This window comes from Dermacentor albipictus, chromosome 5, assembly GCF_038994185.2.
Source record: "Dermacentor albipictus isolate Rhodes 1998 colony chromosome 5, USDA_Dalb.pri_finalv2, whole genome shotgun sequence".
Lineage (NCBI taxonomy): Eukaryota > Metazoa > Arthropoda > Arachnida > Ixodida > Ixodidae > Dermacentor > Dermacentor albipictus.
Genome location: NC_091825.1, coordinates 139,685,917 through 139,711,841, shown reverse-complemented (window position 1 = coordinate 139,711,841; position 25,925 = coordinate 139,685,917). Strand labels below are relative to the sequence as shown.

Below are 25,925 nucleotides of genomic sequence, written 5' to 3'. Positions count from 1 at the left end.
GCGCAAACACATTCATGTACCGTGTTTTGGGTGGGCGTTAAACCTACAGGAAGCCAAGATTAATAGCGAGCGCTGCACTATATGACATTTCTCATAAACCACTGTGCACTTTTGGGGCGTGACACCCTGTAACTTCTTTTTTTTTTCTAATCCATGCCACCTGTTTTAGGCGACCCGTGTTTCCCTGAGTTGGCGCATGCTGGGAGTGCGTGCATCTGGGGGGGGGGGGGGGGGGGGGGGGGCGTGCATCAGTCGTTTTGGACGGATGCCAACACGCGGGCGTAGAAAAAGGGCAATGACTTTCATGGCTCGCTTCTCACCCGCACGCAAAAGACGTCAACGCGTAGGCGACTTGGAGAACAATAGAAAACGAAAAGGAAAGGGGGCAGAAAGAAAAAAGTAAAAAAGAAGAAGGAAAGCGGCGATCAGATATACGTAGTGCGTGTCCCCACGAGACCTAATCGAAATTGCCGAAGTCGCATTGCCCCGCGTCGACAGCAAGAGCAAGAATCGAAGGGAAAAAACGAAAAAGAAGTCGGGAAGTTGCGAGAGCGTATAAAGAGGCCGAATTCGCTCGCGTGAGCGTCTCTCTCTCGCTATTCGGCGGCGGCGTTCGGGTTGGCTGAGACGACGACGCTGAAGAAAACAGCATACGGCATAGGCAGTGCGAAATCCTTGCGCACGACGAACCGAATAATAACAAATGCAAGCGGAAGCAGTGAGAGAAGTCTGTGCGATCGAATAATGGGTTTCGCACCGATGAAACGACCTCCTCGTCCTTTTCGCCTTTAGTTGCGATTCGAAGAGAAGGTAAGAGAGGTCGGGGTGGCGCGGAACCTAAGTGTACGCCCGGGCCAGGCTCGAAAAATAAGTCCCAGGACGCACGCAAGGACAATCATGAATGTTGCACGCACGACTGAGCCCTCGTGACTGTCACGTCTATATGTGCCCAAGTAGGAGCGACGGCTTTTCCCTACAGCCAACGATCCAGCTGCTCGTATATGTCTGCGTGCACGTCTGTATAAAGTCGCATTTGGTAAAAGGAAATACACGAATGTACAAGAACGTCCGTGATGGCTTCCTTAATAAGTGTCTTACGACCACCTGGTGCGAGGTTCCACCGAGCAGCCAACGCTCGAATTGACGAACTCGAGCAGACTCGAGAATGTCAGGGACACCTCCCCCTGCTGCTTTCAAAAGTTAGAAATCGTTGTACACCGGTATGAGAGGCTAGTGTGCAGAAGACCCATGTTGTAGATCATCTTCAATGAAGTAAAGGTGCTACTCTATGTGTGCTCCTCACTATAGCACTATACTGAGGGGTGTATATCGCTTGTACAATAAGCACCTTTGAAATTACGTATCGCAGATACACTTGTAAAGCACGTAGGCGAAATTCAACAGTGCGTTTATGTTTGTTCACTGCATATTATCTTCAGTGTATTTTAAATATGCTTCAGAAGAACTTCAGTTTGTCCTAGTTGGTGTTTACTGCATCATACCACCCGTGTCGTTTATGTGTTCTCTTCCACTCTCCCCATCTTTATTTGCGGTCAATATGATATGTATTTTAACTCTTTGGGCTAAGTTCACAGGCTGCACTCGTCCGTTCCGTTGTGCAAATTAACGCGCTGCTCGAACCAGAAAGAAGGCGAACCTGCCTCTTCACAAGGTTTTGCATACCTATTTCGTGCGCCATCTGGATACCAACATTGTACCTGCGAATTTACTTCTCTCTTCTTCAACTGAGTTTTGCTTCCTGAGTGCATGCTTCGGCACTCGCCTCAAATGCTTCCTCGTGATTTCAGTGAGAATACAACCAACTGGTTCTTTCTTTCTTTCTTTGTTTTTTTTTTTTGAACTGCAGTGGGTGCACCTTTCCTGCACCCAACGTTACTCTCACCTCTCTCACTTATCCTTTTTCATAAAACGTTGTGCTGCCCACAGATCTATTTCGGGCCTATTTTTCAGTCATCGAGAATCTTCTCCGCAGGTGATTCCTTGCCTATGCTGATATGCTATAGTATCAGCCACATTGGAACATACTTCCCACTCGCTTTCGGCTAATCATTTCCCGTTGTCGGTGCGTCGATGTGACGTACCTCCATAACCACTTTCTTACGTTGTCACGAATGAATTCCAGTAGATGCAGGTGCATTTCTGTTGTGACGTAGCGCCGAATATACGACCGCCATCATTCAAAAAAGCCCACCCCTATTCCCATTCCACCATGTGAAAGTGGATGCAGGAGAAGCTGTTGCCTACGTAAGACGACATTGCACTAGCAACAGACGTGACGTAGGTCACGCGCGCACGCACGTGTGCGGAAGTGCAGCATACACATCCTCATTCTTCTAGCCCTCCGCCCAGTGCTAGTGCCTTAATTATTGAACGAATTCAATTTTTCAAAGCAAACCGCGTCAGAAAACTCGTAACGTGCCACTTACGCACAAGCTGCCGACATGATAGCTTTGTATTTCAATTCCAAACATATTCCTGTTACGCGAGAACTCAAGGACAAGGCCGTTTTTCAGCTGCCGTTTGAGTCTGTCTGTGTGGCCACGGCCGCTAGATGGAGGTACTGCTTTTGGGTGAGCACAGAACGTGCCCACGAAAAACCCCGACCAACTAGAGGCTAACAGCTTCGCTGTACATTATCTTGGGTTCAGGGCCATCGGATCATTTACGACGCTGTGTTACAAGCACAGTGTTCACGGTGAAATCAGGATTGTGAAATAGTCACAAAAGTTGACTAAGTTTCATCTTGTTCTTCTTGATCGTCCTTGTTCTTCTGGAATCGCACATATTACTGTTTCCATGTCTTTCGTGGCTCTCGTGTTCGCGTTCACAAATACGTTGCTTGAAGCCTAGCACTCGAGGGGCACTCCCAGGAACAGTTCTTGTTAACGGCCAGGAATGTTTGTCTTGCACGCGAAATGGTGTCGCTGTATAATCGCTGCTTTTATTATGATTATCGTGTTACGCAGAGTTTTTTGTAACAGAACGGGTGTATGCGGCGCCACGTACGCGCACCAACATACCATTTCATAGAATCAATGAGTACAAATAAAACGAAAGAGCACATCGTGCATGTATCCCATGCAGTTGACGCATAACGGCTTCCTTGAAATCGACAACAAAACGCCGTCAATAATAACAGCAACCAGCGACTACAACGTCAGCGTCTCCTACGGGAGCAGCTGCAGTTAGCTGTGGTAACTGATAAAAGCGCGGAACCGCCCCCCCCCCTCTGCCTCTCCCTCCCCCTCCCCCCTCTCTCTGTGCCGCGCTGTTGCCGGGCACGTTTGTGGCTTGGGACCGTGTGTCGCGCGGCGGAGCGCTTCGGCGCCGCGTTGACGACGCGGCGGCGTCGAACGCGTTCGGCGGTTAAGTGCGGCCGCTGACGGCTTATCACAGCGTCACGCGCGAAGCCTGCAGTGAGTAGGCGCCCGCGTCGGTGCGCTGCGGAACACAGAAATCGCGGGGCTTCCCTGCAACGCGAGAGGAAATTGACGTTGGCGACGCCGACTTCCGCGTTCGCAACGCTGTATCTGCCTCGCACATCGTTACAATTAAACAGCGGAATAGGTTGGCCGATCAATCCGTTGAATGTAATGGGATTCCAAAAGCAGCGCTGTAGCTATGCGAGACGCCGCAGTGGGGCACTGCGGATTAAATTTGAAAATTTGAGCACTTACTGTTAAGTAAAGTGCGCATCTAAAATGTAAAGGCACGGCCGCTTTCTTTTTAAGCTTTCATTGAAAACCTGTTTACAAACCTGATTACAAAGCGCTAAACCGACAGGTTTAGCGCTTTGTAAGGCGCTTTGTAATAAACAACGCTTCATAACGTGCAATGTAAGGACAGAGACCTGCTAATTATTAGGAAATATTTAAGTAGGCATCGTTCTATGTCAGTTGTGAAAATGATTGGTCTTTTATTCGAAAACTACTCGAAAAATATTCAATTCCATTCTCTTCGAGCGCGATTCGATTCGTATTCGATTTAGTATCGAAAATTACTATTTACACGCCCCTAATAACTTTTAATGGACGGCAGGTAATTTTTTTTTTTAAAAGGAAACTTGACATATAGCACGCACTGCTCTGCGCCGTCGAAATGCCGCCTCTGCGCACCAGCTTCTCGTTCAAAACTCGTAACTCCGAATCAGGTCAGAAGGCGATTGTTTCACCTCGATCGGTAAGAAAACGCGCGACGTAAGTTATGATCTCGCTCGTTTTACAGCCGAGGTTACACACCGAAATATATGAGAAGCTCGTGGGGGAGGCCCACCCAGTGGGTTGGCATCGGGGCTTCCGAATCTTCCGAACCGGCGAGGCACCCCCGGGCCGCGAACGCGCAGGCACCCGCACAAAGCAAGGCAGTCCACGCTCTGCTAATCAATTGTATGGAAATGGCGTGGATGCCGGGGCAGGAAACGGGCAACGTGTCATTATGCCGCCGCGAAATACGCCCGACGTGGCTTCCACGCGCAGGACTTTTCGCGTAGACGTCCCTTCTTTCCGTGAAGGGAGCGCGAAATGGATTTTATCGCTAGCTAGCCGTGGCTTGGCCGCGCCCAAGAGCCTCTGCGCTCACGCACCAAGTAGCATAAATTCGCTTTCGTTGCTTCTGCGAAAGCGGCTCTTAGTTTTCGTGGGTCGGTATAGCGTTTATAGATGGGTGTAGTTTATCCGCCCTGCCCGAGGCCGTGTTTTTATCTCAAAGAACCAAAGGGCTTCTAACTCTTACCGTTTACATAAAAAGAAAATAATCGGTTGATGGAACAAGACGAAAATTTAACGTGAGAACAAACCGCACGATGCGGGTTATATTGTCGGTGATATTGCGTAACTGGAAGGACGTAAGAGCGGCTTGTGCTGCCCGAGCGACTTCATCGCTTGCGCGGGTTTACGTCACAACGGGCACTAAACCGGGTAATTAAAACTCAGGCGAATTAGCCTTGTATTGGGGACGAGAAAATAGATAACATGTTCGGCGAAGCAATGTCGCCGTCGCGTAACTCGATTTGTGGTTTCTGGTCGTGGTAGTAGGGGAGCCAGTAGGCTTAAGTAAAAGGTCGTCTGCACACAAATTTAGCAACAGACATTTGGCTCAAACAGACGTTATAAGCTTTGTAAATGTTATAGGCGATTAACAGTTAGTGCTTGAAACATTGGCATCGAGATTTTTTTTTCACAATTTGCGTCAGCTACGCGTTTCTGTATTCTCAGCAAATGATCAAGATATCGTTTGCTGAGCATTTAGCTTCTCGACAGGACACCGACAAACTACTCACCTGTCATGAATGGCATAGATCCCAAGACGATTCTGCGAATGGCCTTCCTTGCGTTCGACATGTAGGTCTACGCATAGAGTTTCTCACTATAACACCTAAAGGGTAATCCGGCGCCACCGTCTATGGGAGTTTCTTAAGGGGGCACCGTGCCGTCATGGGAATGACGGTATATGTGTCTGCGAGGCTCGTGTTGGCTGGTGTTGTAAGAGGCTTCGTCTAAAACGTGGATATGGCTACGCAAATAACGCGTTCTCAAAGTAAAACCTTCATAAAATGTTTCCATTCACGCATATTACATCTTTACTCACCCACGATACATGACCAAGCGAAGAAAAGCAAGAACAGACGACTAAGTGTTTCAAAGCGAGTGCGAACCTTGTCATCTGTCCTCCAACTTTAGCGGCCCGTTGATACCTTTTACGTAACATGTAGTCGTACACACAATACCAAGTTCTCATAGTTAAACAAAACATGTTTTCGCGTAATAATAACGCTAAAACAGCTTTTCAGGTGCTGTTCTAGTAGAAAATAAATCATTGTGACAGACGGAACGGTGCTCGCCAAGCGCGTCTTCAAGGCGTCCTGTCTCTACGAGAACGATGCCAATCCGAATCCACAATATACCGGCATTCCCATGCATACCACAGCGCAGCAGCGCCAGATTTCCCTCTAGGTGATGTAGTGAGAAACTCTATGGGTCTACGTTGGCAAGAACGACGCGCATTCGTCGAGCCGTCGTTTAGCATGGGTGTGGATTTGGGTAACATCCGCACGAATGCATTGACCGTTCCAAAGCATCCATACGGCTAAAATGACATCCTGTCCATCGTGCAAGAAATAGAGAAGTGTCCTCCTTCTTTCGTCTCCTCGTCACACGCACTCGCACGCTCTCTCGTTTTCTCCTTCTCTTTCATTTCTTTTTTTTTACCCGCTATGCGAGATGCAAGGCGGTATAATGATCCGAGCACGTTGTATCACCGCGTTGTATCATCTGTCCTTCTGCAAGACATGCTTCGTCGTGCGGCAATTTATCAACAGCCTACTTGAGGAATTAGTTGTCAATCAAGGTGTCACAAACTGTTAAACAGTTTGTGAGTTTGTGAATCAGAATCAAATTTTATTACTGCATACGAAGTTATTACAACAGGTTATATACAGGAGCAGGTCCCGGAGTCAGAGACCGAATTTTGACCTCCTGTACATGACATATAGGAAAGGAAAAGTAAACTTAGTTAACGCAGCGACAGTAATAAATACAACTATAAAAACAAATTAGAAAGACAGCAATTATAAAAATAGTAGAACATGAAATAAATCAATTAGGCAACATATGGAAACATGAAGAAATTGAACAGAAAATGGGCTTGTTTAAGCAGTTTCATACGTAATTAATACATGATATAAACTTTAGTATTAACCAATGAAAATGCAAACGCATGCATTATGCGGCATATACAAAAAAATTTATGTAAAGCTCGGTTGGTTCATAAGTAGTGCCTTGAAACGGCCGCGGTGGGGAGGGGCGAAGGAATTCACTTCCCACTTGTCTTGATGAAAAAGTCGCTCGAGTCCAAAATGAAACATAGAGCCAACGATGCGCAAGCGTATACTACTGCATGCAACACCCGACGAAATCAACGGGGCACAACGTAGTGCTACGCTAATCATGCACCAGTCTAGTGCTGTTGGCCCATCACTTTTTTTTCTGGCAGAAATTGGTAAGCCGCCTTGTGGCTAACGACGTTCAATCGTCGTTGAACGAGATATTATAATTTCCATTTAGCTTGAGGTCAAAGCATTCGAGGGAACACACGCCGAGCAACGCTACTGCGATACAGAAGCTGTTCTAACGAGCTTTGCAAGCGTGCATGATAACTGAGCTTCATCATGACTCAGCAATGGGACGCGTGCATTGGAAGTACCATATTTGCACACCTGGTGAGCAAGGGACAAGAAGCAAGTGACAGGGGCTGCGGGCCACGTTAAGCTCCGCTGCGAGCAGCGTTTTTGCCTTTGGGGAAATGAAGAATGTTTGAATGAATAAAAAGGGGAGGCGTCCGTCGGCTTTCGCCGATAACGCATGGTCACGAGCGACCTTCGAGTAGACCTCTGTTGTTTGCATTCGCCATGCGTGTGCGGAAGAACAGCTGCGTCTGGGCCATTTTTAACGCGTCAGCGTTAAGGAGCTCGTTTCACAGAAAAGCCGGTGTCGTCGGCGTTGGTGGCGTTGGCCATGCGCGAAAAATCCCGGAAGGCAATTCATAAATGAAAACAACTTGCAAAATGGGCTGGGCGGGAATCGAACCAGGACCTCCGGTGTGTGAGACGGAGACGCTACCACACAGCCAAGAGCTCTATGGTTCAACCGGGACAAAAGCGCCTTTAGTGAATGCGGTGTTGCCTTAGAAACGCGCCGTATAAAGTTATACCGCGGTGTATATCGGTAATCATGAGCATGTAAATTACAGAAGTCGCAGTTAAACGAGTAGCGAAGTACGTTTCCGCTACATTTCTTCTGCGCTTGGCGCACACGCAGAGCCATCTTGCAGCAAACACAGAAGAGCCCCTCCTCGCAATGTACGGCGTTGCCCCGACAGGTGGCGCGCCACCCACCCGCTTCTCCCCTTCGTCTCGTTTGAGCGCATTGGGGCCGTGCGGGGACCGGTGCAAAGATGCCCCAAAGTTGTGCTGTGGACTTAGAAGTGTTGTATGTGAAAACTATGTCTTTGTGTGGCTCAAGAGCATGCCGAGCGAATGAGTGGGCGGTGCGAACGGTGTGTGATCACGCTATCGCGTTCCACTCTTGAAGACGAAGCTTAAGCGTCCTCCAATTTTTCTACTTAGACAGACAGACAGACAGACAGACAGACAGACAGACAGACAGACAGACAGACAGACAGACAGACAGACAGACAGACAGACAGACAGACAGACAGACAGACAGACAGACAGACAGACAGACAGACAGACAGATGGACGGACGGACGGCCGGACGGAGCTGTAGTGAAGATATCTGGATTAATTTTGACTAGCAGGGGTTCTTTAACGCGCACACAACGCTCGGTACACTATAGCGTTGTTGCGTACCGCCCGCGCCGGGACGTGGTAACCGAAAAACCACTCATTTTTCGTGAACCCTGAGGACAAGAACAAGAGGGAGCTTGGACACGTGTGCCATTCAGGCTCGATGAAAAAGAAAGCGACGTTACCGAAACGACGCAAGAGAAGCAAAATTTACTGTAAACCCAGCTAGCGTAACCAGGTTCATTTTTCTTCTGTAATAATAATCCATCCTGGCTCGTGTTCACTATTCGCCCGTCTTCCTGCTTCCTCCTTCACCGCTCTCTCCTTGCACGGACCGGCGCTCAGCGAACACGACGCGACGTGACCAGAGAACCGAACCACGTTTCCGCGCAGTCAGCAGCACGTCCGTTCGCAGCGGTTAGCAACGCAAGCGAGTCGTTGTGGCATTGTTCTCGGCACATACGCCATGACGGGGCGTCGGGGTCGCTGGTTAAGTCAGCTTCTGTACCGAGTCAACCGACTGGCGGTGCGCGCCAGTCGGTTGACTTGCACGCCGCTGTAGTCGTCTCGAATGAACACACCCGTTGGCTTAGTATGCCATGGCAATGGGTACATCGATGGCGTTCTGTTTTCTACGCGTGGTCGTAGATCTGGGGATATTTGGGGCCTACTAATTGACTACACCGCACGCATTACATGAACTTTAGTGAAAAGTGGATTGTGCTAAAATTCATCGCAATATATAGATGAATTATACAATTGCGTTTGAGAATTATTGAAATTATGCTTTAGTTCAGACATGGCCTTCTTACAACGCTGTGAGGTAGGCTTCTCAAAAAAGTTAGAAACGAAAGCAATGAGAATGGTAGAAAGGCTAACAGAGAGAAAAAATTCAGTTTGCTATACCGTACAACTGGGGACGTGGGAGGTGGAGGTAGAAAAGTAAGAAGGAAACTGGGAGATATAGGCAGAGCAGCGACACACAAGTAAAGCTGGCCACGATCACCCCTCATGATTGCAGCCCAGGATCATTTACAGCGCAGTGAACACCAATAAAACCCAAAGCACTTGTGCTATATCTCAAAGAGTTTCCTTTTCTCAGAACTTTTATGATATATTAATTTTTTGCCGTGGTGTATACTGTGGGAAGGGAAGGGAACAATGGAACCCGTATCTGTACTTTGTGTCTCACTTCGTCCTCGTTTGCTTAGCGCCGTAACCTCTGAATTACAAAAGTATTGAGTAAACTGCCGTTCAGTCACGACTTCAATAAATAGTCAAAGGTCAAAATACTTCAATTGCGTGACTAAATTTTCTAGGTGCAAAAGAAATGCGCTGCATCGCTCTTTTCTTAGAAGAGTTACCTCATAATAACAATGTTACTACACTAATGTCGCTGCGATACTGTATACAGGGACACTGAAAATTGTTAACCATCATCTTGTGCTGTGAGCAGCAGTGAATATGCACATCTGCCCTGTCTCTATCTCTCTATTGCATTTTCATCTTTCTACCTATCCTCTCCCCCCGCCCCCTTTCCAGTGTAGAACAGCAAACCAGATTTTAACCCCCTTGCCTGTACTCTTTTCTCTTTGTCTCTTTCTCTGTGATGAACACTGACTGTGACTGAGGGAAGTAGAAGAAGCCTTGATGTAACGACTTTATTTTCATTTGCCCTTCCTGGGAGGTCAGACCGGCGTCGGCGTGCGTACGTTTCTCTCCAGGATCGACTGGTCATGAGCGTTGAATAAAACATACATGAATACACGAAAATAATCCTTACGTTCACTTGTCTGAGATCAGATAGAAAAAAAAACGGACCTCCACTTCTGACCTGCGCAGCCTACAGTCCTCACACCGTGTTGGACTGACGTTTCAGCCGGCTGCGTGCTCAGGCGCTGGAACTTGCATTGAAACGTCCGCCAGCTTGTCGGAGGAACTTACATTGGTTCATTCAATGTTTATCGAAACTCAAGCAATTTTACTACGAACTAGTAGCTGATGTCTCTATCCTTTCTAGATACACATAGCAATATCATTATCGAAATTACCTGCGAAAGTTTTCTGAGTTGAATGTACAGGCACCGTATCCACGTTCGTCGCTAACAGAAAAAGCTGTTCAGGCGCTGGTGCGTTAACTCAAGTAAACCGGTCTGAGTGCTCGTTTATGGTCCTCCTGTGCATCCTCCTTTGTGGACATTGTTACCGCTGTCTCTGCATTTTCACCTTTCTATTCCCCCTTTCTCTTGCTCCTCCTTTAGGGTAGCAAACCGGACGCTCGTCCGGTTGACCTGTCTGCCTTTCCTATCTTTGTTTTGTCTCTCTCGTTCTCTCACGCTATTTGTACTGGGGCGCGGTTTGTACCAAAACCTCGTTAGAGTATAACGGTCATATTTCAAACTGCAAACTACAAATCAATAATGTTTAGTGACCCTAACAAATACCACCACAATAAAGGTAAATGAGAACGACCTTAAATAATAAAGGGGGGGGGGGGGGGGGAGAATGCAATATAGCAAATCACTTCGCCACCACTGTAAAGACTGCGTAAGCTGCTAGTAAGCTTTACGCACAGGGAATACTAGAAGCTGAGCACCATGTTTATTTTGCTCGCGGGCTCGACTCCAAGTTGCGGTTCAGAGAACCCTCGGCTTCTGCGCAGAGGGCGCACTCACGGCGCTAATATGAAGAAACCTGATAAACAGGGGAGCCTGGCGCGGACAGCTCAAGTGAGATGCATTTGCCGTTCAGTCCGCTTCTCGGTCTCCCTAAACGAAAGAATCGTGGGAGACAGAGCGATACGCGCGGGCTTCGCATAGCTTTCTCCCGCACGAAGCCATCCATTCTCGCTGCACTCGCTTTGGCTTCTAAAACGGGAAGGGATTCGTTTTGTGCGCTCGGGGATGAGTGAGGACGCTTACTGAACGATCCACTATTCTGAGAGAAGACGTTCCTGCGGCGAGATATGGGCGGCATCATGGTGACGTTTGCTTTCTCTGGGTTTGTCAATATATACGGTCGAGCGAGCGCAATCACCGAATTGAGGGAAGCTCAACGAAGCCGATTCTTGTTGCGCAAAGCTATGGGTGGTTTGTTATTGCTCGCTAAAAAAAAGGGGGGGGGGGACCTAGTGGTTCGCGGTGGTTGCGCGAGCTTATTCATTTATACAGCTTCGCCACACAAATAATGGTGCGGCTAGTGGCATTAACGCTTATAAATGGAAAGCGTCTGCATGTCGGGAAACGTTTAAGAACATACGCGGCGTATTATTTAATTTCAGCCGCTGAACGGAGAGAGATTGCCTGAGCACTCATAAGCAATAATGATGGAGACGAATAGCGGATTCGGCGCCCTTTATCCATAACAAAGTTCTTAAACGGGCTTAATTTGTTTCGGCATGCGTAATGGATGCATGCGTGCCGGATATAATTCGATTATTACAAATGTGCGAGCGTACTGTGTTGCTCGGCCTTCACGATACACCGTAGCTTGCCAGCTGTAGCACAGGCTCCAGTGCACAGGCGCTACTGCCCTAACCAACCGACCTCAAATATTGTGTTTGCAGCAGATATTTCGTACTAGTTATCTGGTTTTATGCATGGCCGCATATGTACCTCATTGGTTCTTCGCACAAGCAGGGCTCCACTGCCTGCGTATAATAAAACATGGCATAGGCAAAAGAGCTACGTAACTTTATTGACTTTCAAGGCGTGTGTATTCTGTTCTGCTAATAGTTACTTAGGAATTGGCAAATCATAAAAATTGAGAGCAAATAGAGGAAGAGTATATTAAACGCAGGTGTTCGTACGATTAAGGGGCATGGTAGCAGGCACAATGCGCTGCTTTACTGTGCATTTTTGCAGGAGCGAAGTGATGTTCAACAAAGTCCTTAGCAAGGATCTGTGACGCGGGTCATATATCCACAGATGATATAGTCACGTGGGAGGCGATGCTGTATCCTCAGTTTCGACAGGTAGCGACAGGTCCACAAGAGCTGCGGTAGATCTGCGAGGCCAGAAAGACTATAGGGCAGAAGGGACAAGCCGCGCCGAAGGCTGGCTGACGGTCCGGAGCCTATAGACAAATTGCAGCTGGTGTCAGTGTGCTTGACATTCAATTCCTGCTTACACAAATGTGCGAAAACAAGAGATAGCCATTTGCAAGATGTAGCAGCTCGTTCGACGTGCTGCTATTTCCAGCTGCTCCCTATTCCCATATTTCTGGCTGCTACAGTTAATTTGTGGGTAAATTCAGAAAACTAACACTTAACTGCATACATTGTCAATTCCACTTCCGTATAGAATGATCGAGCAGCAGGCAGCGGAAGACGCCATAGTCCCCTAGCCCTAGCGGTAGGCGCTGAGTTCGACATCTGTTTGTCACGACCTGAGGAAGCACGCATACAGCACTACCATGCGGATCATTGTGGCGGCTAGGGCCTCTACCTTTCTTTTCCGGGCGGTGGGGGTGAAATCGCCCGCTCGATCGCTGGTGGAAGTTTCATTCACACTGTGCAACACACGCCGATGATGGGGAATGTAGTAACACATTGTAGTAACAGATTGACTCTTGTAAACAACTACAGTCATTCCGTTGTTCGATGCCAAACGCAGGTGACGTAGTGGCATGCAGGATTGACTGGGCAATCAAGTGGCGACGTTGCAAACGCTTGTTCCCACTAACCATATGGCATCGCATTCTGCTGAATATCTTATTGTGTTCTGCTCAGCGCAACAGTTTTGCTATCGTATGGCTAGAACTTTAATTGCAAGCTCAAATATACACATGCTGAATGCCGAAAAAAACAGATAGTAATACATGGTTCAGAATGGCAGGTGCGCCAACTCGAACACAAGTATAAAACGATAAGGACAACAACTGTTGTCCTTCTCTTGAGTGGTTCTTCTGTTTCCACCTGTGCTCGCGTTTGCACGCCTGCCTGTCCGCATCATGAGACACTCAAATTCATTGGACGCATCGCTCGCGACTCGGGTGCGTGCAGCACGACTATAAGGAACGATCACACTGAAATTCCCCCTCACGACGTGCAGATATTATAAGACATTACGTTGTTGAAGTTCTAAACAGTGAGAAGCCTAACTTCGCCTTTAGTCGATAGCCACAGATAGAACGATAAGAGATAGGGAAGACTGCAGTTTAATTTAGAGAACCAAGCGCGTAAAACTGATATCCTAGTTGAAATAAGGAGCAAGAAGTGTAATTAGGTTGGTCACGTAAATGCCTGGAGCATATAACCGTTGCTTTGATAGAGCAACAGAATGGATACCAAGGGAAGGCAGTCGATGGGGGCAGGGTGTTCAGCGGTGCAATGAGGAAATCTGCAGGCATAGCACGAAACAGGCCACTGCATGAGACAGGCTTAACTGTAGATCGCTGACAGAGGCCTTCTTCCTTGCAGCGGACTTTTATACAGTCTGAGAACGGTCACTCACGTAATAGTAGACATATATCCGGTTCCAGTTCGTATAACGTTAGCTTTCTAGTTCTCACGAATCAGAACAGGTGCCTCACCTACAGAGTTTGGAGCAACGTAGTCACGGTTAGAAAGTTTGCATAAACATAACTGAAGAGGGCTCGCCCTTAACGCACTGGCGTGTGAGCATTACAAGCACGCGCGGTACCATCACCGCGGTTTCGCAGCGCCTACATTATATTCTCGGTCAGTTAAGTTCACTGCTTCGGGTACGCTGCTTGTGCTCGCTGGTGTGACAAAACGGGCATATGGGATATTCGTACTAGAACGCTGAAGCATCAGTGGCAATCTCAGTATTGCACTACGTGTTTCCTTCTCTCTCTTAGAAGCGTTGTGTGACTATAGCTTTCGGAGAATTCATTCTGTAATTGGTTCTCCGGACGGCAAAGTCGCGTGCGCGTGGTGCTGCACAAATTTGGTACATTTCTTAAAGAGCTGGAGTTGGCGAACCCTTGCACGACTTCAGTTCCAGTATCGTTGCACACAATTAGCGTCAAAGATGAAGAACGCAGTAGAAAGACGAGGCACGAAATGAAGACAAGCGCGAAGCATTCGGCATTCAACGTGCGAGAAGTGGTGCTCAATTAATGGCCACGCTTCTGGTTAATTTGATGCAAGGCGCCAGCGCAGCATCACCCTCCACATCTGCCGCAGCGGCCGTCGTAACTGGCTTCTTCCACGCCATCTTTCTGCTTCGTCCCATGCTGCGCTCGCCTTTGTGCATGCAACGAGCTGAGCTCTGGGAAAACGAAGAAGCGCCGACGATGCGGTCTCGAGATGCTTGCTTACAGCGCGATAAAGTGGAACGAGAGAGGAATAAATGCGCGATGATTTGTGACCCTTTTAAACCGAGGGCATGAAGTGAACCGCGAGGTCGTGTCTTCCCTCTACACTTTATAAGCTGTCTCGAGTTAAAGCGGGCGACCAGCGTTTGTCGAACGAAAGCACGCAACGGGGAGTAAGACTGCGCCCTTATAGGTGTAAATAAATAACAATAGGCGCGTACACGTTCTCTCTCACTCGCTGATCTGCGCACAACGACTTCACGGGGTGGGATTTTGCTCCCGCTTCTGTACCAATCAACCATGAGGCTATAGTATATGTGCCAGGCATTAAAAAGAGGGCAATTTCACCAAAAAGCGTGGAGCCGAGAGAAGTGTACACTTTACACCCTACTATAGGTGCAAAAAATTTAGTGATTTCTCGGGCACACCCGTTGAGTCTAAATATAGTTAACTGCTAATAAAGAACTTGCTCGTTACGATAAGTTAGTTTCAAGATGAAAGCAAAGCAAGATGCACCCTTTGCAGCGTTCAACTGCGGCGAAAATACCAAAATAATAAATATAGCGAGTGCAATTCCACGCTCCTGTAACAGTCCGCATTTCTTAAAAGGTTGGTTGTAGTGAACGCCTAGGGCTTTTAGCACCTCTCCCAGTTTGATGTTTCCAACTTACAGTCCGATACAGACAAAGCAAGTCGGTGTAACCGTCATAGGCTACATTTGTTAGACTACGTGCATAATTCGCTCTAAAACGAGTCCGTTCTATACAGTTTACTGTATTGGCGACAATTCTTGGCTCCGTTATGAGAAATGGCCTCCGCGATTACGTTATTACTTACTGCTGTCTATGGCTCATCGTAAAGCGACGTAAGCGCAACTGATTTAAACAAAAGCTGAATGTCCGCGAGCGGACGTCAGCAGAGTGAAGTTACACTTCTCGCTGTAATAGTGTAATCCGTAAAACTCCTACGTAACCAACGGCTTCCCAGTACGTGTCGGCCTTTCGATCGCTCCATTGGTCATGCCGCGGGAAAACTGAGAGCGCTATAGGGTTTAAGTTAAGGCCGACCTACGCCGACAAAGAAATACACTAGCACAAAAAGAAAAAAAATGTTTAGCGCGTATACGTGTGCTTCATCGCTGGTCCCTGCCGGGGCCAACGGCCCGCCGGGACGTATCGCTCGGTTCGCCGCCCACCACGCGGCTAACTAAATCATCTCGGGTTAAGTGAGAAACGACCGCGCCGCCATGAGCCACCGCCGCTCCCGCTCCCCTGTTCGACCCGAGGGGCGAGCGAAAGGACAACGCGAGCATACATTATACAAGCGTCAGCCGAGAGGAGGTGGCCTGCAACGAGTCACAAGATTTACGGTTCTTTGTTGTGCGGCGCTCTGGCCTTACTAGCGCGGCAATCGTACTCCCTCGAGCCGCCGTCGCATAGCGCTTCCTGGCCACGCCGTCGTCGCGCAACTGTTCCCGAGCCGTCTCAGTATTCTTCGGTCATTTATCTGGACCAGGCAGCGCTCTGTGGCATGCTTCCGGAGGGGGGGTGGGGGGGGGGGGGCTCTGCGGATGACAGGCTGGCCGGAATGTATAGTGGTACAGTATAGGTATCGTAAACCATGCTTCCCACACTCCACCACCTCACGATTCACCAAAAACATATGACATCGCGTTACATATCTTCCTTGCGTTATTATTGTTAGTGTACCATGAGAGCATCAAGCCGGAAAATACGTTCATAGAACACACCTAAGATATCACGCGCGAAACCTCTTTAGCGAAAATTTGCGAGGGAGTCAGGCAACGTCTGAGAATGCCTCAGCAGCCTACCCAGCGCGGTAGCTTAGTGGCTATGGCGCTGCGTTGTGAAGCTCGAGGTTAAGTTCGAAGTGTTAAGCTCAATCCCGGCCGCGGCGACCGCAAAATCACTCATGTACGTACTTAGATGTAGGTTTCACTTCAAAAAACCCTAGGTGGCCAAAATTATTCCTGAGTCCCCCAGTATGGTGTGCTTCATTATCAGATCGGGGTTTTGGCACGTAATATTCCAGAATTTCGTTCAGTGACCTGACCCCTTGTCCACTGCACTGCATGTCACATCTTCGTAGGTGAGGGCACTTTATGAACATATGGTTAACTTCGGTCGGGGCGTTCATGGCACAATATATATATATGTGCATATATATGCCTCTTCTACCTGCTCCTTCCATTGCAATATATAGACGCAATGGCTGTGCTTCCAAACTCGTCGTAGACGGCAAAGTAGACGGCTAAGCGGACTGCGGCCATGTTAAGTCTGGTTCCAGTTCTCACGATGACGTCAAAGCAGACAGCTTCGCGAAGACAGCATCGAAGTCAATAACGATGCAGGTTATTTCCCTGTCCAAACAAGATGGCGGCTGAGCAGGACGCTTGAAAAGCAGACAGGAAGCTTGTTTGCGCACAAGAGAACGTAGACACGCTTTCCTGCGCTCTTATATAAGTCATAAAACACATCGTGTTTTTCATATGTTCGCAGACACAGAGACATAAGATCTAGAAATAATACGTACTTTTCTCGGCTTTTCTTTTTTTTTTTCGTGACGAGGTGGCGCTACGTCGCAGAAGCGTCCTCCATACGTCTTCCAGGCGGTTCGGAACTCATTCCATGCCACGGCCTCGAAGCTGTCTCGGCCTTCTCCTTAGCTGTCTACGTAGCCTGTCTCCGATGCGAGAATTGGAACACACCCTCTGTATAGAGACTGGAGTTGCGTTCGGGGCCATGGGCGCCGCCACGCTGTATCGCGTGCAACGGTGCGTACGCGGCCCGCGCGGCCGAGTGCATACTCGGCCCGCGCGCCCTGTGTTATTGGAAGTCACGTGATGGGCGGCGGGTGCCAGGTCGAAAGGGTGGCCGTGTGAAAGCGACCCGAGAAAGCTGGTGGATTCAGGCGCGCTGTCTTTCCGAGCGCCCATTTTTTGGAGGCGGTGTAATCTGCCTAGTTTTTGAGGAGCAGCACCTGTCCGAATGATGGAGACAGTAGCACGGAACGTCCGCTTGGGGACAAGCACGCGCGCTTCACCGTCGTCGCTCATCGCGCCAGCGTTATGTCTAATTAATTAAGTACTAATTAATGGTCACGGAGCAAGAGGAGTGCCGGGTCACCTGATAAGACATTTTAAGCTGTGTCCCGTTGGGCCAGGTGCTTTGTGGCAGAAATCATAAATGACGCGACAACTTGTCACTAGCATCCAGAGCTGTGTCACCGTGTCACCTGCAGCGTTTCATGCGAGGCGAGGCGTGTGGCGTGGTAACGTGGGCTTTCGGTTCGTTGACTAATTCGCTTGCTGTAAAACTGTGCTCGCGTTTCCGCAGTCGCCCAGGTTGCGCTATGTGCGTGTGTGCTTTCGAGTGCCGCCTGTCATCTGCCGAAGTTCACGATATATTTCATTGCTCTTAGATGCATGAAAATTTACTACAGTAGGCGCCAGTGTCATGGTAACGGCTGGTAAACGATCAGCCTCTGTAGGTCGCTTTGTTTTCACCGAATCCACATTTGCTAATAACAAGCTGCAATGAAAATCTGTAAACAATTGCCTCACATTTGCGGGCAAGATCTGCTGTATAGGTTTGGTTACGTGCGTGTTTTCATATCTTGTTGGTGTTCGTCAACTGTAATTTAAGGAATATGCTTCGTCTTGGTTTGATGCAGGTTTGATGCATGCCATCATATTTTGGGTATGTTTGCAATGCATTACACCACGTAATTCTAGGGACTGATAACAGCAGTGTCATGAACATTAGTAAGGTCACACTGCACTCTCTCAGATACATCAGCAAGCTTTTGTTTTCTGCTCGAACTCTGCATAAAACAATTGCAATTTTATTCGAGACGGTTGCGAATGTAGTAGCCGAACTGGTACCCATGCAAAACGCGTTTCATATTGTGATCTACTTAGATTAGCGTAGTGCCCGCAAGCACATCACGTGCCAATAAGCCGCTGCTGCTCACGCTCAAACTGCGCGCTGTTATCGCCGTTATCTGCGCTAGTGGAACAGCGATAAATAACTTCAGCGACACAATATTTTTTTCATTCGTGGAAATAAGCTTATCGTGTTTTTACTGGTTGCAGTCGCGATCGAAAAACGCGCCGCAGACGTACACCACTTCAAGCGGCGACAACGGCAAAAGCGCGCTTTCCGTCTACTTATCATTTTGGCAGCTGAAAGGGTTCTTGACACGTTCGTTGCTCGTCTTGAGCCCCATGCGGCGTGCACATATATGGCGTAAATTGGAGTCTTTGGGAAAACAAGTTTGTTTTTCTAGTGAATACAGCGCCAACCGCTAGGGAAGAAATAAAGCTATAGGAGAGTGCTTTTAAAAGCCACGAATAAGAGATATGGTAAGTGGTGGCAGTGAGCACGGTGCAATACTGAGCGCCTTTTATCGCTGGGACATCAGTTGGCCGCGCCAGATGCATTGCAAGATAGTAGTACCGGCGCTCCTGTTTATCTTTTACTCCGCGTCCGCGGTCATCTAGTGAACTCTATTCTAGAGTGGTTTCTTGGGCTAGTTGGTAATTCATGATAAAAAATAACGTACAGCGCCAAGCACAAGGACTGCGAGAGACGACATACACAGCGCTGCTATATGTCGTCTCTCGCAGTACTTGTCCTTCGCGCTGACTTCATTTTTTATCGTGAAATCTATTCGTATGCGTCTATGGGTGCATACCACTGCACTCGTTTATTCAGTGAATGAATATTAGTAAACTACGAGCCTTACTTCGTGTGTAAGCGTAATAATTTTGTTAGCGCTGTGAGTGATTCACTTTTCGAGCGAAATTTTCGTTTTGTTTTGTTTTCCAGGCGTTCCTATGGGCGCGGGGTCATAACGTTTGCCATTTATGAATGTTATCTGCTCCACTGTTTCATGGCTTCTATTTTGACCACTTGCTGTCTCCCCTAGGAGCTTCTTTTTTTTCGTTATTTTCTTGGGCTCCCGTTAGGTACACGGTCCGGGATGTACACGTGAGGGTTCTCCACATTGTGGCGGCTTCCTGAGATTGGATCCTTTGTCAGCCACGGATGGTGCTGGGTATGTTTTTATTCTTATGGATAGGGGCACATACGACGTTCCTTCGAGTTAGAGACACTCAAGAAAGAAGAGAAAAAAAATCCCTAGCAAAGCTCTTGTGGAGATTACACTGCACTGGCCCAAAGATGATCTTCCCTGTACAGAGAGAGAGAAAGAGGAAAAAAAGCTATAGTCATGTATACGTGAGAGAAAGTGCGAGAGGATGTCTGTGGCAAATGTTTTATCATATGGAGTGAAAACTTCAGGACCAGTATCTACAAAACGTTATTACGCTCATTGCTATACATGTTGTTAGGGCAGGCGCACGGCCCTCTCAAAGAGCACGTACGAAAGAAAACATCCGTCAATACAGCTCCTGTTCCTCACTGCTCAGACAAAGGTAAGCAGTGCAGAGAGCGTTACTGGAGATCAACTATATTCGTGCGCTATTAAACTATTCAACTGATCATGTATGTACAACGCAGAGCAGCACAGCGAGAAACGTTGCGAGAAATGACCTTGGCAACTGTCTGTGTGCCTGCTCGTTACATTTATTTGCTCTAACGATATAAAATTGAAATAGGGCTTGGTGCCTTTAGGCTTCGCCGCCTACTTTGGGCCACAAAGAAAAAAAGGAAGATATAAAAAAGCATCAAATAACACTGAACACTGCCTATAGGGCACGTACATCTATTATATCTTTCACGCATGAACACTTTTCTTGTACTTATGTTTTTTCACGTATTCTATTATGGTCAGTGCACTTAATATAATTTATTTTGTCCTTTTCAATGGCGTAGGAATATTGACGTAGTACCCATGTGGTGGTGGTGGTACCCTTGGTTCGGCTAATATTAAGTGATACAACCGAAAAGCTAAAAAAAAGGTATTTGAGATTAAACATCTTTTCAGATGGGTTTAATATTAATAATTCGGCACTAGCGACTATGTGCCTACTTCAGATAGCAATGCTTCATCGACGAGATTCCTTGTGGAAAAAATAGCTTGAAGAATCTTGGCTACCAAATTTACAGCTTTACAGCAGTCGTTTTGGTGCAAAAATTGCCGTCATCAACTTGGCATCATCGTCACCGGTGACGCACATTTTGATTGCTAAACCTTCACTGAATGTGCCGGTTTCTTTGTCGGGACGCGCTATCGCAACCACATGCATTTTTCCCCCATCTTTTTTTGTTTAGTTGCTTTGTGAAGCCTCCTCACCTATGTGCTGTGCATCACAGTGGGGACGAAAGAAACTTTCCCTTTCAGTTTTTGGATTTACTCCAAGATGTTCTGTGTTCAACCTTTCTCTTTCCATACTCGCGCAAAGGGGGCTGTATACTCACTGTCGGCAACACTTGTTTCCGTTTCGTTTTCCGCCCGTGTATTCATGTTCTTTAATGTGTTACTGTGTATTATCGTAACAATTATTCTTTTTATACACAAACCCATTCCTTGTTATGTACCCTTTCGCTGCCTTTAAGAAAATGAAACTTCATTCATTAATTCGTCTTTCTGGCAGGAAACAGTATGTTCGCTAGTAAACACAAACTATATGCAATGAACCATTTATTCTTATGGTGATATAAGGCGAATTTCGGCACTCACTTCGGAAAGTTAACACTCTCAGAAAGCGCCTACCTCGCCAAGCTAATTACGCCAGCCGTATAGCTGGACGCACCATATACTGGGACGGATGTCGCAGCTGCAGCGCATATGACGTTCACACTTCTTGGTTTCTCCTACTTCAATCCAGAAGCAGTTCCAAGAACGTCTACCAGGGGCGCTTCATGACCGCGCAGGTCTTGCGTACAGGAGGTGCAACCGAGTGGCAACAATGTATCCAATGTGCTGCTCACAAATGTGTCACGCACGCCGAAGCACCAGAGCCTTCCAACGACTCGACCGCTTTTTTTCCCACTAAGAATAATTGCGTGCTCGTCGCAATTAAGCCTCCTGCGTGCGGCACCGTTTTGTGCTATTACTTCTAATTGTCTCCCGCTTGCCTTAGCAGCCGCATAGGCCCAGGATTCAACGTCCCTCAACACTTCTCATCGTCCCCGTGCGTGCTGGTGGCACTGAAATTTAATTTGTGCTCATCCACCGTGTGAGGAGCTCGTGTCACGCACATATGCGTAATGGTTCGCTTGAGGGGAGGATAATTTTGCTTTTCTGTTCTTTCTATACGGTGGAACACGGAGCCGCGCAACCAACTAAAGGAAGCGCACGGAAGGAAGAAGTGTTAACGCCAAGAGATTATATCGCTTCTTTTGAAAAACAAAGCTTGGCAGCGACCTTCCCCGACGTGCCCTGCCTGGTTCGCCAATACGCCTGCCAATTCTCTATAGATATAAATATACCGACGAGCTCTGGTCGTATTTGCATTGGGCGAAGCCATAACCCTCCATTCGCGACGGCCGTATACACGCACCTGAAGAATGGGCGCCTGCCAATTGTGATCGCGAGCGAAATGATATGGCAGGCGTCGGTCAATGACATGCATTGAAGTCTTATACGAACAAAAAGCCCGGCGAGTTTGGTCTCTGTTTCTGTGTCTCTGCGCTCTTGTTCGCGAAGCAGCATTCGCCGGGCGGATAGATATTCGACGCTCCAGATACGCCCCGCCCTGTTCACGGCGCGTTGTCTTGCTGTTCCGCCCGCTTGATTGCGAGCCCTGTACGTCGTACGCAGACGGTGCCTTTTTTTTTTTCTTACCATCGTGCTCCGTGGAAGTAACGCCGAGCGCACTCACACAATAAGATAAGGCACCAATACCCAGACGTATCGGGAGAGGGGTTGCTAGTATAGCAGGGAAGACCAATCGAACAGCCTGCAGGCGATTAGTTCGTTCTAGCCCATTAGGTTTCATCACCTCTCTCGCCTTTCGTATCTGTCCCTCGCAGGCCTCGATGCTACGAGGGTTTCGCAGCATCAACAGTTCAGGAGCACGCGGCAACCTATCATCATCGTTACCTCAAGACCGCGCGCGCTTGCAAACGCCATCGCAGACTTTATGTGTTTTCTCGGACGCGTGCTTGATATACATGGCGCTGCTGGCAAGAGAGATACGAACCCGTGGCGGACGCAGTGCCAATGCTTAGCGTCTATGCGCAGCTCTTCCAGCCTGGAAGATAAATGGGCGGAAAATTTGATCGCGAGGAGAGATTAGGCGTTGATGGCCCGGAGAGTCCCGCGAGCCTCTTACTCCGTTCTGGATACAGAGCCGGCATGGCTGCGCGATCTGCAGCTCCACCCGTTCTAACAAGGTATTCAGTTCCCCAATGACGGCAGGCAACCGGTCTGGAAAAGTCAGGTATGATTCATTATCGTCGTATTCGTAAATAAACGTGAGGAGGCAGGCAGCGGGGGGGAGGCTGCATGATTGACGATGTCTCGTGTAAGGCGCACTATATAGGCTGGTTGCTCTTGGTGGGAGCTTACAGAAGTGCAAGACGTGTCTGCAACCACACTGCTTTCTTCCGATGTGATATCCCTCCCTTACACGAACTGAGCGCAGTTAGTCAGGCACGGACCTGGCGGCCGATACGATTTAGAAATTGGCTTGACGCGGAAATGATGATTCACTTGTAGCAACACGGGCGAGGCTGAGAAATCCAATTTTGTCTCTCACAGGAGAGTGGAGAGTTGGGCAGATTGGTATAGATTCATTTCGGATAGAAGCTCAGACAAGCAGATCAGCACAGAAGACCTAGACATATCGAGCACTTACTGAAGCTTGTTTACTCGATGGAGGAATAAATATATAGGAGAAATGCGAAGCCTAAAGAGTGGAGGCGAACAAACAAACAAGAGGGAAGAAAAAAGAAACATATTACGGGGATCCCGTTCCGTTAACGAACGAAACTTCGCATTCTAATAGCGATAGGAACGGGCAACTCGAACCCATATCGCAGTTCTTCCTAATGAAAACTTGACTCAGCAATGCCCCCCGGTTCTCGGGTCATTACTAGTATACTGAATTGACATGCGCTGACAAATGTATAATGCCGGAGCGGCATTTAGCACGTTGTAGCGCTAGCGCCGGCGTACACTGTAGAAACCACCAGTTCGCATCAAAGTACACCTAGTAGCAGGCGGTATACGTTACCTTGAATCTACACACAAAGACTGTGCACACTGAACAAGCCGTGTGTATATATATATATATACACACGTGGTTTCCCTTTGCCCAAAATCAAATCGCCACTCTTGAGGCTGTCCAGCGAAAAGCCGCGCGGTTTATCTGTAACCGATTTCGGCGCACCGACTCGCCTACTCAGATGCTATACGAAATCGGCCTTCACACACTAAGCAGTCGTGCGATGCTGTACCGACTCAAATTTTTGTATCTCATCCTGCATAATAAGGTACATGTGGATTCTAACACCTATATTTCCTATAACACATCAAGAGAAACCCGTCACAAGCATCACCTAACACTCCAAGAATATTCTTGCACTAACAATACATTCAGCTTCTCGTTCTTCCCGCGAGCAGTTCGCGATTGGAATGCTTTAGCCCAGACATTGGTCGATCAGCCTACTGTTGACAAATTTGTTGAAATAGTTGGCGCAACAGTATTGTCAATCACTATCTAAATGACATGTTATCATTGTCTTTATCATTGTATTGTCAAATATTTTTGGAAATGTGTGATGTGAAATGATGTATGATGCTATCAATTGTATAACCATATGCTTATCCTTCTTTTGTCTCTTGCAAAATATCATATGACATTGAAACAAGGTCTTTGTGCGTTATGTTTTTGCCATATTATTGCTCTTAACATAGGTCCATGAAACTCTACTCTTGCCAAGTGCCCTTTTGTATTCTTATGTATATGCCTGTACTACTATGTCTACAGACCCTTCTAACCCACTCCTGTAAAAATCCCTGATGGGATTGACAGTATCACAAAATAAAATAAAAATAAATAAAATAATATATATATATATATATATATATATATATATATATATATATATATATATATATATATACATATATTCGAGGGGGGGAGGACATTACTGGGGTACGTGGAATTGACCAATCAAAGTGTGCCAGAAGTCATAGGCACACGAGTGTTTCTGCAGCTTGCCTTTATTGGAATCCGACAGTCGAACCCAAGACCATATACGCCGAGCGCGGGAACACCGTGCAATAGAGTTGACGAGGAGACAAGATGGAAAATTATAGTATCCGCCACGACAGTTTAAACGATAGTACATTCTGCTGTGGAGCACAAGGTCGCTGATTGCCGCGGTGGTCGTATTATGTGATGATATCGAAATGAAAAAAAAAGAAAAAAATGCTCCTGACGTGACTATAAGCTGCACGGTGCAGAACCCTTGGTGGTCAAAATTAAACCTGAAGTTTGCGCTTCGGCGTCCCTCTTAGTCGACTGTGCAGTTCCGGGCCGGTGTAAAGGGGCCCTGAAACAAATTTTCGAACATCGTAAGAAAACGTGTCCGATCTCTCGTAGAGGCTGCTGTGAACGTGTGAGCCAGACGTCCTAACGAGCATGGGAAGAACGGCAGGTTTCTTTCTTTTTTTTTTTGCTAATCTTTTCTTTTCCGGAGGAGAGGCACCTTTTTTGGGATCAATATAGACGTCTTAACGATTTACTTGTACACGTCACACACAAGCAGCGAGAAACTAATATCACCACAGACCTTCAAGACATTTACTTCAGACCGCAGTGAGTTTTTCAGCGACTTAGATATTGCCGATGTGACAAGCGTTAGGAAGTTGTCTGAATAAACTTGTGTAAAGCAACTCCTACCCTTCCGACATATGGCGTCTAGGGCTGCCATGAAGAGGGCGGCGCTGTAGTACCACCAACTTTTTGGGGGGTACACATTTTCTTTCAGTACTGCGCTCCCCCTCTTCTGACATCTTATTTTTCGTAAAAGTTGACAGAACATTCGTAAGACCGTATAGAATCTGCCCAAATTCGTAAATGTTGTGAAACAAAATAATTCGGGAGAGTTGGCACGCGTGTATTCCGCTTCGCCTGCGTTCTGTATTTTTGTGCTGCAACTTCCTTCCCGTGACAGAGAAGTCCTTTTGGCAACAATGATACCCGCTGACCTCCACACCTTTGCTTGTTTATAGTTCTACAACAACTGTGCAATGCACTTCCGTTCGGATTCGAGTGCATAGCCAAGCGGTGCTCACACTCGCGCACAGCGCCCCAAAATCGGGACAGCCCTAGGCGTATTTCTCACGCCCCGTTCAAGCGGGGCGCCGAGAAAGAGTAGCCTTC

General features: G+C 47.6%; 1 protein-coding gene and 1 long non-coding RNA gene across 5 annotated transcripts in view; one reads left to right on the top strand and one right to left on the bottom strand.

The window, feature by feature from the left end:
- LOC139060125 (uncharacterized) overlaps positions 1-5,640 on the bottom strand; it is a 64,694-nt gene extending 59,054 nt beyond the window's left edge. For both annotated transcript variants that reach the window (XR_011514621.1, XR_011514622.1), the window contains exon 1: positions 5,300-5,640. This is a non-coding gene — a long non-coding RNA (uncharacterized lncRNA). The remainder of the gene's footprint in view (positions 1-5,299) is intronic.
- LOC135908381 (uncharacterized) overlaps positions 1-25,925 on the top strand; it is a 397,530-nt gene that overhangs the window by 147,833 nt on the left and 223,772 nt on the right. The window lies entirely within an intron of this gene.